The 13,676-nt window shown below is 40.5% G+C and overlaps 1 protein-coding gene across 2 annotated transcripts in view; it reads left to right on the forward strand.

Moving 5' to 3' along the window:
• The window catches only part of abcb11 (ATP binding cassette subfamily B member 11), a 168,147-nt gene that overhangs the window by 60,380 nt on the left and 94,091 nt on the right, over positions 1–13,676 (forward strand). Inside the window, exon 1 of one of the 2 annotated variants that reach the window (XM_062964885.1) lies at positions 11,405–11,562. The exons of the other annotated variant lie outside the window; for it this stretch is intronic. The gene's annotated coding sequence lies outside the window, so the exon portion shown is untranslated. Of the gene's footprint in view, positions 1–11,404; positions 11,563–13,676 lie in introns of those variants that run through there. 2 annotated transcript variants of the gene reach the window in all.

The following is a 13,676-nucleotide window of genomic DNA, read 5'->3' on the forward strand; positions in this document are numbered from 1 at the left end:
AAAGTTCTGGAACACAACACACCAGACATCACAGTTGTGGAAAGGAAAAAGGTTTGGATCATTGATGTTGCCATCCCAGGTGACAGTCGCATTGACGAAAAACAACAGGAAAAACTCAGCCGCTATCAGGACCTTAAGATTGAACTTCAAAGACTCTGGCAGAAACCAGTGCAGGTGGTCCCGGTGGTGATGGGAACACTGGGTGCCGTGCCAAAAGATCTCAGCCGGCATTTGGAAACAATAGACATTGACAAAATTACGATCTGCCAACTGCAAAAGGCCACCCTACTGGGATCTGCACACATCATCCGAAAATACATCACACAGTGGGAAGTGATACAAAATCCAGCATATCTATTCTGTTTGCTGTGTCATACAATAATAATAATAATAATAATAATAATAATAATAATAATAATAATAATAATATATTTATTTATTTATAACCTGCCCTCTCTCCCTGAAGAGACTCAGGGCAGTTTCCAAAAAATAACAAAAATGGCAGACATTCAGTGCCCAAGAACAACCAAACAACAAGCAAGGAATCATCCTCTTCTCTGAGTAGAGCGATGAAAGATGAAAGCTTAGTATATCTTTCCTCTGTGGTACCACTTCTGGTCTTTTTGAATATCTGGATAGGGAAATGGCAATAGTGGCCAGGGAAAGCTGGTCACACAAAGTGGCATTGATGCTTTCACCTCGTCACAGAATGATCCCCAACTCATCCACCGGTCATATCCATATCCATAATTTGAGTCACATAATCTGCCCTTAGACATAAGGACGACTTAGACATTAGTATATATAGTACTTTTATTAATAAGGAGAGGAAAGAGAAATACTTTTTTGCCTCAGGTATCCTGAAAGGTCCCAGGTTCAAATCCGGGGAGCGGAGTGAGAGCCCGCTGTTAGCTCCAGCTTCTGCCAACCTAGCAGTTTGAAAACATACAAATGTGAGTAGATCAATAGGTACCGCTCCGGCGAGAAGGTAACGGTGTTTCATGCAGTCATGCTGGCCACATGACCTTGGAGGTGTCTAGGGACAACGCCGGCTCTTCAGCTTAGAAATGGAGATGAGCACCAATCCCCAGAGTCGGTCACGACTGGACTTAATGTCATGGGAAACCTTTACCTTTACCTATAAAGTGTATGTGAAAAAGTTTGTGTTTCGACCTGGGGCACATGATCTAGATGTGTCTTTATATACATGTATAAAAATATAGGTATTATAAAAATAAAGAAATGTGAAATTCAAACACTCCTGGCTACAAGCATTTCCGATAAAGCATATTTAACCTACACTATGATTCCTTTATTTGACAGAAATGTTTATATTCAGTGGCTGACATCCTGTAATGCAGTTAAACATTCACAGCAAAGAATTACGGATCTATAAATGTACCATATTCAATTACAGAGTAAGACCTCTACAACTGTGATTTTACTTACTTATGCTAGGGGAAAAAAATCATATTTGGGAGTTTGTTAGATTATTTAGGCAATTTTATAGCTGCTCCCCCCAGAAATAACCATAAATTTGGGTTGGAGGAGCTAGTAAATTCCCAGAGAGAATACTTCTCTAATAATCTCCATGTCCTCCAACAGAAGGTACCCTGGGATCAGAAATAAGGTAATTCAATAATATTAGGACATATCTGCAGTTTCAGGTAACTATGGTCCTGGTGGGATTGTATCCCCCATGGATACGGTAATCTTACTGTATGTACTACATATTCACAATCCATGCACTGTTAATATGATCATAAATGTCCTCTGAACTCTATCTTAAATTCCAAGGAGCCACTCCAAACAACGAAATTCTGTTCTGCTGGTGTTTAGGATGACATATCCACCAAACTTAGGATATTTCCACACAGCCATATAATCAATCAAGGCAAAATAATCTACAATATCTGCTTTGAACTGGGTTATCTGAGTCCACACTGTCATCTATCCCAGTTCAAACCAGATAATGTGGGATTTTATTCAGCTGTGTGGATGGAGCCTATGACAACCAGAACCAGGACCTCTGCTTCAATGTCATTGTTCATAACAGATGCTTGTTGTTAAGATAGGTCTAGATCAGGGGTCCCCAAACTTTAAAAACTGGAGGCCAGTTCACGATCCCCCCAGACCGTTGGAGAGCCAGACTATAGTTGGCCACCAAGCAATAATAATAATAGTAATAATAATAATAATAATAATAATAATAATAATAATAATATATTTAGCCCAACCCCCTCTGCCTTTGTGGACCAAAAGCACAAGCAAAGCACCCCTGACAGATGGTCTCCCAGCCTCAATAATAATAATAATAATAATAATAATAATAATAATAATAACAACAACAACAACAACAACAACAACAACAAAGAGGGTTGGAAGAGACCCCTTGGACCATTTAGCCCAAGCCCCTTCTGCCTTCGTGCTGTGGGGGCTGGATAAATGGCATTGATGGCCCGCATGTGGCCCGCGGGCCGTAGTTTGGGGACCCCTGGTCTAGATGTCTGGTCAGGAGATGATATTTAGCTACACATTCATAACTAATGTAGTCATGCCGGCCACATGACCTTGGAGATGTCTATGGACAACGCCGGCACTTCGGCTTAGAAATGGAGATGAGCACCAACCCCCAGAGTCGGTCACGACTGGACTTAACATCAGGGGAAAACCTTTACCTTTACCTCATAACTAAATCACTGCTTTAGGACCTCAGTCTATAATTATTGATAAGGTAGAAGGCATTAGGAAGGCCATATTACAAACCTGAGTTTGTAAGATGCGAAGAGAACTGTTGATTATTACCAAAGTATTGATGAGCAAGTCAGACTAGAAGACTAGGAGACAATACTTAGTAATACATGTGATGTAGGCTCTTGACCCATAGTTCAAGAGATTTCAGGACAGGGTTCAGACAACAAATGAGTACCTAAAATTCATATGGAGAGAAATGTTTATTGCAGCAGTAAAACAAATGTCACATCCTACTAAGCCACCATCTCTACCACTTCCTTTCCACAGTTGCTGTTACTACTGGCGGCTCAAGTCAATCCTTGGTTTCAAGTCCATGTGCATAATTAACCTGATAGAACAGGAAGTGCAACCACACAAAACAATGTGACAGCAGTGGATCCTTGTTTTAAAACTGGAAGGGGGAGGCAGAACAGATAGGGGGGAAAGGGCAGAGGGGCAGCTTGGAGCAAACAAAATGGTAACAGCAGGTTTATAGCCTTTTCTGCCAAAGAGCGGTCTAGACTTTTTTTTGGCAAATTTGAAGATGGGTGGCTCACCATAGCATTGAGACATGGCAGTTAAAGTTGTGTCAAACTGCATTAATTCCATAGTGTAAATGCTCCTTATGATGACACTTTAATGGTGTGGCTGCATTGTATGGACTCCTGCTTCTTGGCAGGAGGTTAGACTGGATGATGTCGAAGACATAAGCAGACACTATAAAGGTTCAAAACATAAAAAGAGATGTGACATGTAAAGGCCACAGAAATAGTCAGGCCTCTCTGAGTATAGAGCTATCTTCTTTCTATGTAAAAAAGATAAGCAAATACTATAAAAGTTCAAAACATAAAATGTACTATGTAATTAGAGCATCATGTATATACATTATTACCTGAGAGTTAACAACAATAATAAAAATAATAAGTACAATCAACTGTTGTAATCCACAGTAGTATCTTCCAGATTGTAATGTTTAAAGGAAACTGTAATTATCAAGGCTTAAATGTGGACTAAAGTAAAAACATATCAAGTAGTCTCCACTATTTAAACAGTTTCTGAACACTCCAATTGGATTTGGCAACCAACATAATATAAACACATTCAACCTTTACAAAATAATATTGGTTAATATATCTTTTAAGACTACACAGGTATTGAAAAGCTTATTCTAGAAAAAACCTTGACCAAAAGTTCCTTTGATTCTTTGAGATCCTGTGTTGATGACATCAAGTGTATAGAATATTTCTTGAAATTACAGTCTATTGGAAGTATGTTCCGTTTCTCAAGAGTAAGATCCCAAGTCTGGGGAACAAACTTTGCATTGATGTTGATTCTGAGTAGTTGTCAAAAAGAGCCGTTTATAGCTCCCCAGCTAGGAGAACACAATGCTGTATCTAAGTAGCTGGTGTAGATTGCAATAGTCCGTTTACTACTGGTTCCCGGGTTTACTCCAGTTTCGGTTGTCCTTCTTCTGGTAAGCAGCAATGGATAAGCAGCAAATAGTTTTCAATTTGTATATTGTTGGCTCTGTTCAATTTGTATATTGTTGGCTCTGCTTCAGTATATAGGTTCGCAGTGTCAGTTTGCTGAAATGTGGTTTCTATGACGCGAGGTTAGACTGGATGGCCTGTGAGGTCTCTTCCAACTCTATGATTCTATAATTCTATGATTCTAATTGGGGGTTCAGAGGTTCCCTTCCCAATCTGTCAATCCTAGGATCCCATAAACTGTTGCCATAACAGCTAGAGTAGAACCACAGTGCATGGTATGAAAAGGCCCCTGGTGGCTAAAGTCTCTCTCTCTCTCTCAGTCATATAGTCCTTTCCGACATTTAGTTACCTCATGGACCAGTCCACGCCAGAGCTCTCTGTCGGCTGTCGCTGCCCTCAGTTCCTTCAAGGTCAAGCCAGTCACTTCAAGGATACCGTCCATCCATCTTGCCCTTGGTCGGCCTCTCTTCCTTTTTTCTTCCATTTTCCCCAGCATCATGATCTTTTCCAAGCTTTCCCGTCTTCTCATGATGTGAGTAAAATGTGGGCTAGACAAAACTACGGTTAGGTGGATCTGCAATTGGCTAAGCGAACGAACCCAAAGGGTGCTCACTAATGCGTTATCTTCATCATGGAAAGAAGTGACAAGTGGAGTGCCGCAGGGCTCCGTCCTGGGCCCGGTTCTGTTCAACATCTTTATTAACGACTTAGACGAAGGGTTAGAAGGCACGATCATCAAGTTTGCAGATGACACAAAACTGGGAGGGATAGCTAACACTCCAGAAGACAGGAGCAGAATTCAAAACGATCTTGACAGACTAGAGAGATGGGCCGAAACTAACAAAATGAAGTTCAACAGGGACAAATGCAAGATACTTCATTTCGGCAGAAAAAATGGAAATCAAAGATACAGAATGGGGGACGCCTGGCTTGACAGCAGTGTGTGCGAAAAAGACCTTGGAGTCCTCGTGGACAACAAGTTAAACATGAGCCAACAATGTGATGCAGCAGCTAAAAAAGCCAACGGGATTCTGGCCTGCATCAATAGGGGTATAGCGTCTAGATCCAGGGAAGTCCTGCTCCCCCTCTATTCTGCCTTGGTCAGGCCACACCTGGAATACTGTGTCCAATTCTGGGCACCACAGTTGAAGGGAGATGTGGACAAGCTGGAAAGCGTCCAGAGGAGGGCGACTAAAATGATTAAGGGTCTGGAGAACAAGCCCTATGAGGAGCGGCTTAAAGAGCTGGGCATGTTTAGCCTGCAGAAGAGAAGGCTGAGAGGAGACATGATAGCCATGTACAAATACGTGAAGGGAAGTCATAGGGAGGAGGGAGCAAGCTTGTTTTCTGCTGCCCTGCAGACTAGGACATGGAACAATGGCTTCAAACTACAGGAAAGGAGATTCCACCTGAACATCAGGAAGAACTTCCTCACTGTGAGGGCTGTTCGACAGTGGAACTCTCTCCCCCGGGCTGTGGTGGAGGCTCCTTCCTTGGAGGCTTTTAAGCAGAGGCTGGATGGCCATCTGTCGGGGGTGCTTTGAATGCGATTTCCTGCTTCTTGGCAGGGGGTTGGACTGGATGGCCCATGAGGTCTCTTCCAACTCTACTATTCTATGATTCTATGATTCTATGATTCTATGGCCAAAATACTTCAACTTTGCCTCTAATATCCTTCCCTCCAGTGAGCATTATTTCCTCGAAGATGGACTGGCTGGATCTTCTTGCGGTCCAAGGCACTCTCAGGATTTTCCTCCAGCACCAAAGATCAAAACCATCTATCTTCCTTCACTCAGCCTTCCTTATGGTCCAGCTCTCGCATCCATAGGTTACTATGGGGAATACCATTGCTTTGACTATGTGGACCTTTGTTGTCAGTGTGATGTCTCTGCTCTTCACTATTTTGTCAAGGTTGGCCATTGCTCTCCTCCCAAGAAGTCAAAGTCTTCTGATTTCCTGGCTACAGTCTGCATCTGCAGTGATCTTCACGCCTAGAAATATAAAGTCTGTCACTGCCTCCATGTTTTCTCCCTCTATTTGCCAGTTATCAATAGGTGTAGTTGCCATGATCTTGGTTTTCTTGACGTTTAACTGCAACCCGGCTTTTGCACTTTCTTCTTACACCTTGGTGATAAGGCTCCTCAGCTCTTCCCCACTTTCAGCCATCAGAGTGGTATCATCTGCATACCTAAGGTTGTTAATGTTTCTTCCGGCTATTTTAACTCCGGCCTTGGATTCCTCAAGCCCCGCATGTCGCATGATGTGTTCTGCGTACAAGTTGAATAGGGAGGGTGAAAGTATGCAGCCCTGCCACACTCCTTTCCCAATCTTGAACCAGTCTGTTGTTCCGTGGTCTGTTCTTACTGTGGCTACTTGGTCTTTATACAGATTTCTCAGGAGACAGACAAGGTGACTTAGTATTCCCATACCACCAAGAACATGCCATAGTTTATTATGATCCACACAGTCAAAGGCTTTAGAGTCTATCTAAAGTCTATCTAAAGTCTATCTGCCAGCAAACCTTTTCTTCCTGCCACTATCAAAGACACACTGTCATATTCAACATCGGAAGTACTTTCTGTCACTACTTATTTACAGATGGACATCGCCCCATCTACTGAACATCTATCTGCCATGCAATTCTAAAACTTATGTGAAGTTTAAAAGAAATATAGACAATATGCCAAATCAGTAGTCTAGATATAGAGGTATGGGAAAACTCCTTCTTCCATCACCAAATTACAAACGTATTTCCTGTAATCTGAATATATTGTTATTGTTATCTTCAACTGCTAAAGTTTCTGCCATATTAAATGAAGTAATCCATAGTGTGAAAGGCTCATTGGAACAATGAATAACAATATTATTTTAAAAATATTTCAAGATTGCCTTTCTACTATTTGTTGTGAATGGATAACCAAACTAACTGTTAATAACATTTCACAGTACTTTATGTTATGTATGGATTACATTAAATATTGCATGTTAGTTCAGTTAGGTACAGTTTTAGTCATGACACCACACCAAAAAGTTACATCAAAGTTGGAATTAGCACTCACCCAATGGAAGAAGATTGTTGTGGCAAAATGCTGTTAAAAGAGTGGCTTGTCTAGACCTCTGTTTGGTTGTCGCTCTCCTTCTTTGAGGTGGAAATGTTAACCTATGATTTCTCTATTGGGCAGCCTTTTTAAATTATGCTATGACTGAATGGAGTGTGACTCATGGCATAAACAAATGGCATGTTTAGTCCGTATTAATGAGTCACATTACTGGAGGAGCTGCTTTTTCACATGTGTGTTCTTTGCTGAGGCAATGAGTCAAACGTGTTTCCTTCTCTAGGAAACACCCAGAGGCAAGGAGTTGTATTCAGCCTTGCCGTGAATACATAACACTCACACAAAGAGATTTTTTTTTTTAAAAAAAAAACCCAAACAAACAATTATTTTAGATGATTTTTTTTGCTTATTTGTGTCTGTCACACCTTTTCCTCAGCCTTGGGACTCACAAAATGAAAGAGAGCACAAGTAAAATTCCCCATCATTGAAGAACAAGGAAGTTAAATTATAATTAAATTATAAATAGAACTAAAGTTATTTAATAATAATAATAATAACAATAATAACAATAATAATTTTTTAAAAAAACTTTATTTATACTCCGTTCCATCTCCCGAAGGACTCGGGGCAGCTTACAAGCCCAAAACAGTATTACATCAATAAAAACAGTAACACAATAAAATCACAATATAATAACACTTCTCACAAAACTTAAAAATAACTTAAAACATAGACAATAAGAGCCCGTCCAGACAGTACCTTTACCTCAGGAGCTGCTTGAAAATGGAGGGTGGCCATCAATGTCCCCTGAAAACACAGGAGCAATCACTACAAAGGGCAAAAAAATATATGAGATTTTCAGGTGCAAGAATATGCACATATTCAAATCTCTGTATGTCCCTACACTGAGAAAATATGGGATTTTTTATGTTGGTTTGTTGACAGTTAAAGTGGTGTCAAACTGCATTAATTTTACAGTGTACATGCACCCTTAGAGATGGGACCCAAGTCTAAACACAAAGATCACTTATGTTTTGTATACACCTTATACCCATAACCTGAAAGTAATTCCATATAATTTTTTTTATTAATTTTGTACATGAATCAAAGTTTGTGGACATTGAACCATCAGAAAGCAAAGATGGGGGAAATGTCATCTGCTAAATGTAATTATGTCAACTAGATTTTACAGCTTAGAAGTTCCTTCTAGAGAGCTGAAGGAGGCACAAGGTGCTGTGTCATCTCGATACACCTGAAGTGACCAAGCACTGACTTGCACCTAGAAGTAACCTCTTTGTTTGATGCAATATATTCCAGAGACTGACAGAAAGAATGATGAATCGTTCTCTCAACTTAATACCACTCCCTTCCTCAGCAATACCTTTCAATGTGGTTTTTATATCTACTAAGTCATAACTGTAGCATGAGGTACTATAATAAATAGAAGAATTATATAAGATAGCAAAGATTCATTTGAGGAAGAACCACATGAAGATAAATGGACAGTTTTAGAAAGTTAACTGGGAGCTACTTTCACAGGACTTGGGATAAATAAATCACCGTGAATGGTTCGCATACTAATAGAACTGCTTCAAGCTACAGAGATGGAATTTATTCTGGTTAGAACTAAAACCTGTCAGCAAATATGAAAAACAAAACAACAGACGACAAATTGGAAGCTCTCAACATACATTTCACCACCCCCCTCCAAAAAAAATGGACACAAGGGATTGCTGTAACTACAGGATCATTGCATTAATTCCCTATGCAGGAGAAGTGATGCTCAAAATTCTACAATAAAGACTTTTATCATATATGGAGTGAGAAATGCCAAGCCAAGTTGAAGAAAGGAAGAAGCACTAGAGATCATATCAAAACATATATTTGATGATGGATTGCACTAAAGAATTTCAAAAGAAAACCTACCTGTTTAAAGATTATAACAAAACATTTGATATTACAGATCAGGCCTGCACAACATACAGACCGCAGGCCAGATGACATCAGGATGAAGTCTCAGCTAATGACAGGACAGATCCCAGGAGACACGTCTCCTGACCAATCAGGGGAGGCAGCGGGAGGTTTGAATACCTGTATAAAATGTGTTGTGCTTTTCTGTCTGAGTCATGTCAGTTCTTTGAGCGATTATGCTGTTCTGACATCCATCTGGCCAGTTGAATATACCTCTGTTTCTGCTGCCTTCACCCAGAACGTCTCCTTGATCCTGATTTCAGATTAGCGGCACACACTGGGTTGTGACAGCAGGAGTGGCGCCATCTATATGTCGAACTGTAAGTTAATAATAATAACTTTAATAATAACTTTATTTTTATACCCCGCCCCATCTCCCCGAAGGGACTCAGGGCGGCTTACATGGGGCCTTGCCCGATACAACAATCAAATAACAATAACAGAGCAATAACACAATTATCCCAATAAAAACATCAGCATCAGTAAAAAACAATAATTAAAATCAACATGCAGCATACAGTGTTAAAAACAGGAGACTAATTCATAGATCCTGGGCAAAGTGCAGAATGTTCCGAAATGGGGAAAGGTAATTTCACAGTTGAATGGACAATAAAGAGCGGTATAATAATGGCAACAAGTAGCAAGATTTTAATTGTTGTATCATGCCTGATTTTGCCTTTACCCTGTAAATGTAGTTGGATTGATTGCTTATTTATAGCTGTCAATCAATGTTGTTTGCACCAGTTATATTGCTTCCTCAGCTCAATTGTTTGGCTCCACCTCTTCCTGGAGTAGGACAGTGTTTCCGTTTTTCATTCCACCATCAAGCTTTCTACCAGATGGGCGTGAGAGAGAGACTTGGCTCTAAAAGCCCTTGATTAAGTTACCTCTCAGCACCAATTCTGAGGTTCTTACCTTTGAGACTTATTGTTTCATGTTCAGGGCCAACCTGGACGACGTTGAGAAGTCTCAAGCACCTTCAGATCAGTTCTTTGGCATCAGAGGAAGACTGTGTCTTCAAACATAGGCCATTTGGACTGAGGCTGAGGATCGCTCCGGCATTCACAGCCATTGAGAAAGAGGGACCTGGAAAAGGTTCTCAGCTACAGAGCTCCTTGGACTTAAGACAACCAAAGCCTGTAATGTATATTTTCCTTTACCCCTTTGAAACTTCCAGCTTATTGGGATAACCTTTTGTGAACAATAAAACCAGTTTTGAGTTATCTACAGTGTTTTGGTCCTTGGGAGTTCCAGTTTCCTTAAAGGAGGGCAAGAAGCAATCCCCTGGGGAAAGATGTCACGTCCATGCCTCTTTCGCTAAGAGTTATAGCCCCAGGTGCGACGGCACAGGGTAGTTATTCTCACCTGCTGTTTCTGGGGGCTAGCTGGTTACATTGTGATGGTCAGGAACTCTGCCACTGGCTAGGAGCAGTGATAGTGGTAACATGAGCATAATCCAGCCTCTTTTTCCTGCACGGATGACCATAGGGAAAGAGGGATGGCAACAGTGCCCCATGCAGATAGTAGCCCAACCTGAATCAGACCTGTTCCTATTGTCTGCACTGCCGTCAAAGCCGCAGGTTACTCCAGAGTTTTAAGCAAACCCTGAACCATCCCCCAGATTTTACTAACATGGGACTAAACCAGATGAACCCGGTTTAACTCACAATATTTACTGGAAGGGGAGAAACAATACGGGGACAGCCAGTAGCCAACTCAGGATAAGTCTGGGTTCTAACACCCATAGAGACAAGCCCATAGATAGCTTTACATAACTTTTCGGTGCTAGGTCAAATAAAAGAAGAGTGCTGCATTGAAAACCATTTTCTTTGTTGAACTGCCAAGTGGGAAAGGTATAGGGCATTAAACTCCAGTTTTCAAGATGGAACACTGCACCATTTTCAAACACAAACATTGTACTGAGATCAAAGCAAGCAGAAGTCTTTCTAACCCAACCCATTGTATTCCTTACACTGTCTAAAATATATTGTTTCCTCACTAAAATGGTAAAGGTAGGTGAGTTAATTTCTCTTTCACATCTTCGAGGGTAGTATTTCAGGAGTATCTCCCCTCTTTTTCTGCTAAGTTAGGTTAAAATTCTACATTGAATGTCACTGAACTTTGATAACCACAAGGGTACTGACCTATGTGCAAACACTCCATGACAACTGGACAGCTTAAATCCTGTTACATGGGTTGCTATACTATGAACTGGTATATTTTAAAAATCAATATGCAAGCTACTGGCTAATTTCACTCGACTGAATCCTTGGATGTTGTTTTCTTGTCTCTTCCTTTATTTCCTTCAACTGGTGAGTATATCTTCAGAATAAGAATTCCTACTAGTAGTAATAAGTAATTTAAAATGTTTCATTCAAAATGTCTTGTCATTTTCTTGTGTTGCTGTTGTCCTTATGAGAAAAAAGCCACTATTATTGAAAAGAATAATCTGTGTTTTGTGAAGTACGTTCTTCATATTGTTCTGTTGCATAGAGTCAAAACCATATAAAAAAAAAACCAATAGCTTAAGATGTTTCTTTTAAAACACCAGGAGGAAGATGAAATCGCTTTATTTATTTAAGAAATCATTCACTTATCATTTTAGGACAGGTAAAGGTAAAGGTAAAGGTTTTCCCCTGATGTTAAGTCCAGTCGTGACCGACTCTAGGGGTTGGTGCTCATCTCCATTTCTAAGCCGAAGAGCCAGCGTTGTCTGTAGACACCTCCAAGGTCATGTGGCCGGCATGACTGCATGGAGCACAGGTTACATTACAGAAAATTATACATGATGTGGAAGGTCTATATTGCCTTAGGTTTTTATTGTAATGCAATTGAGTGTGAGTGGGAAAGGGAGCTCTGAGCTGGATTGTAGAAGTGGATGTGGGTAAAGATAAGATGAGGTGGGACAAAGGGGCAAACATTTTGTCCTGTGGAAATTCTTTCTTTTATGTCCACCCTGCTCCATCTTAATTCTCTACTTTGAGAGCTGCAGTGTAAATATTAGCCTGTTTTTAAGACCGGCATCTGCTACATCATATCTAGCAGAAACTGGAAACATTTCTGTCAGACACTATAGCTGAAGCTGTAAAATAAAGTGTTTTTTAAAAAATTCTAGACCCCTAAAGTCAATTAGCTATATTCCTAAAATGAGGGCACTACGGTGGATCCAGTGGCCAATTTATTTCCCCAGGCACCTTCCTAAGCCTGTAGCTATGGGGAGGAGATAAATTAACGCATTGCCAAATACAAATTCCCCTATCTTCCTTCCGTGAAATCTTCCTTGAGGCCCCACTTTTCTCATACTACAGAGGGTGGGAAAACAAAATTTATTTGCATCTAGTATTCTGATATTTATTGTGTTCCCGGTCCCCCAGTAAGTTTGCCAGCCCCTTCATCAAAATTCTATTTCTTAATACTCAGTTGAAATTGGGGTCGGGCTATGGCGCAGGCTGGTGAGCAACCTGCTGCAATAAATCACTCTGACCATGAGGTCATGAGTTCGAGGCCAGCCCGTGGCGGGGTGAGCACCCGTCAATTAAAAATAAAAGATAGCCCCTGCTCGTTGTTGACCTAGCAACCCGAAAGATAGTTGCATCTATCAAGTAGGAAATAAGGTACCACTTATAAAAGTGGGGAGGCAAGATTAACTAATTTACGACATTGGAATGAGGAAGTGCGGTCAGAGTGGATGATGAAGCAGCTGCTCCCCCCCTGTGGCCAGAATCGAACATCCCCTCAGGAGAAGGTTAAATTGCCTCTGTGTCTGTCTCGGTTCTATGTGTATATGGGCATTGAATGTTTGCCCTATATGTATATAATGTGATCCGCCCTGAACCCCTTCGGGGTGAGAAGGGCGGAATATAAAAACTGTAAATAAATAAATAAATAAATAAATAAATAAATTATAAATTATTGTAATAATAATAGCAATGTGTTATATCACCTTTTTATGTAACAAATAATATAATGATAGGCCATAAAGATACCAGTTATAAATTATAACTGAAAAAAGAGGGAAAGAAGCATTCTTTATTCATAAATATCAATAAAAGCAGGCAATTTTAAAAGTGTAAGTATTTCCAGTGTCTTTCATGCACTTTGAATGTCAAAAGACTGATACTCCAGTTTTGGAAGGGTACTGTAATTCTCCCCTACCCATGACTCAACAGATAGAAGACCCAACAATGCCTGCAACATTTGAAAGAGTGGTTTATTGATACAGCCTGCAAATGGACACACTGTATTAACTCAAATCTAATGTGCAACTTTTTTGGCTAAACTGGGTAAAGGTAAAGGTATTCCCCTGACGTTAAGTCCAGTCATGTCTGACTCTGGGGGTTGGTGCTCATCTCCATTTCTAAACCGAAGAGCCGGTGTTGTCCGTAGACACCTCCAAGGTCATGTGGCTGGCATGACTGCATGGAGC

Source organism: Anolis carolinensis, chromosome 1 (genome assembly GCF_035594765.1).
Source record: "Anolis carolinensis isolate JA03-04 chromosome 1, rAnoCar3.1.pri, whole genome shotgun sequence".
Lineage (NCBI taxonomy): Eukaryota > Metazoa > Chordata > Lepidosauria > Squamata > Dactyloidae > Anolis > Anolis carolinensis.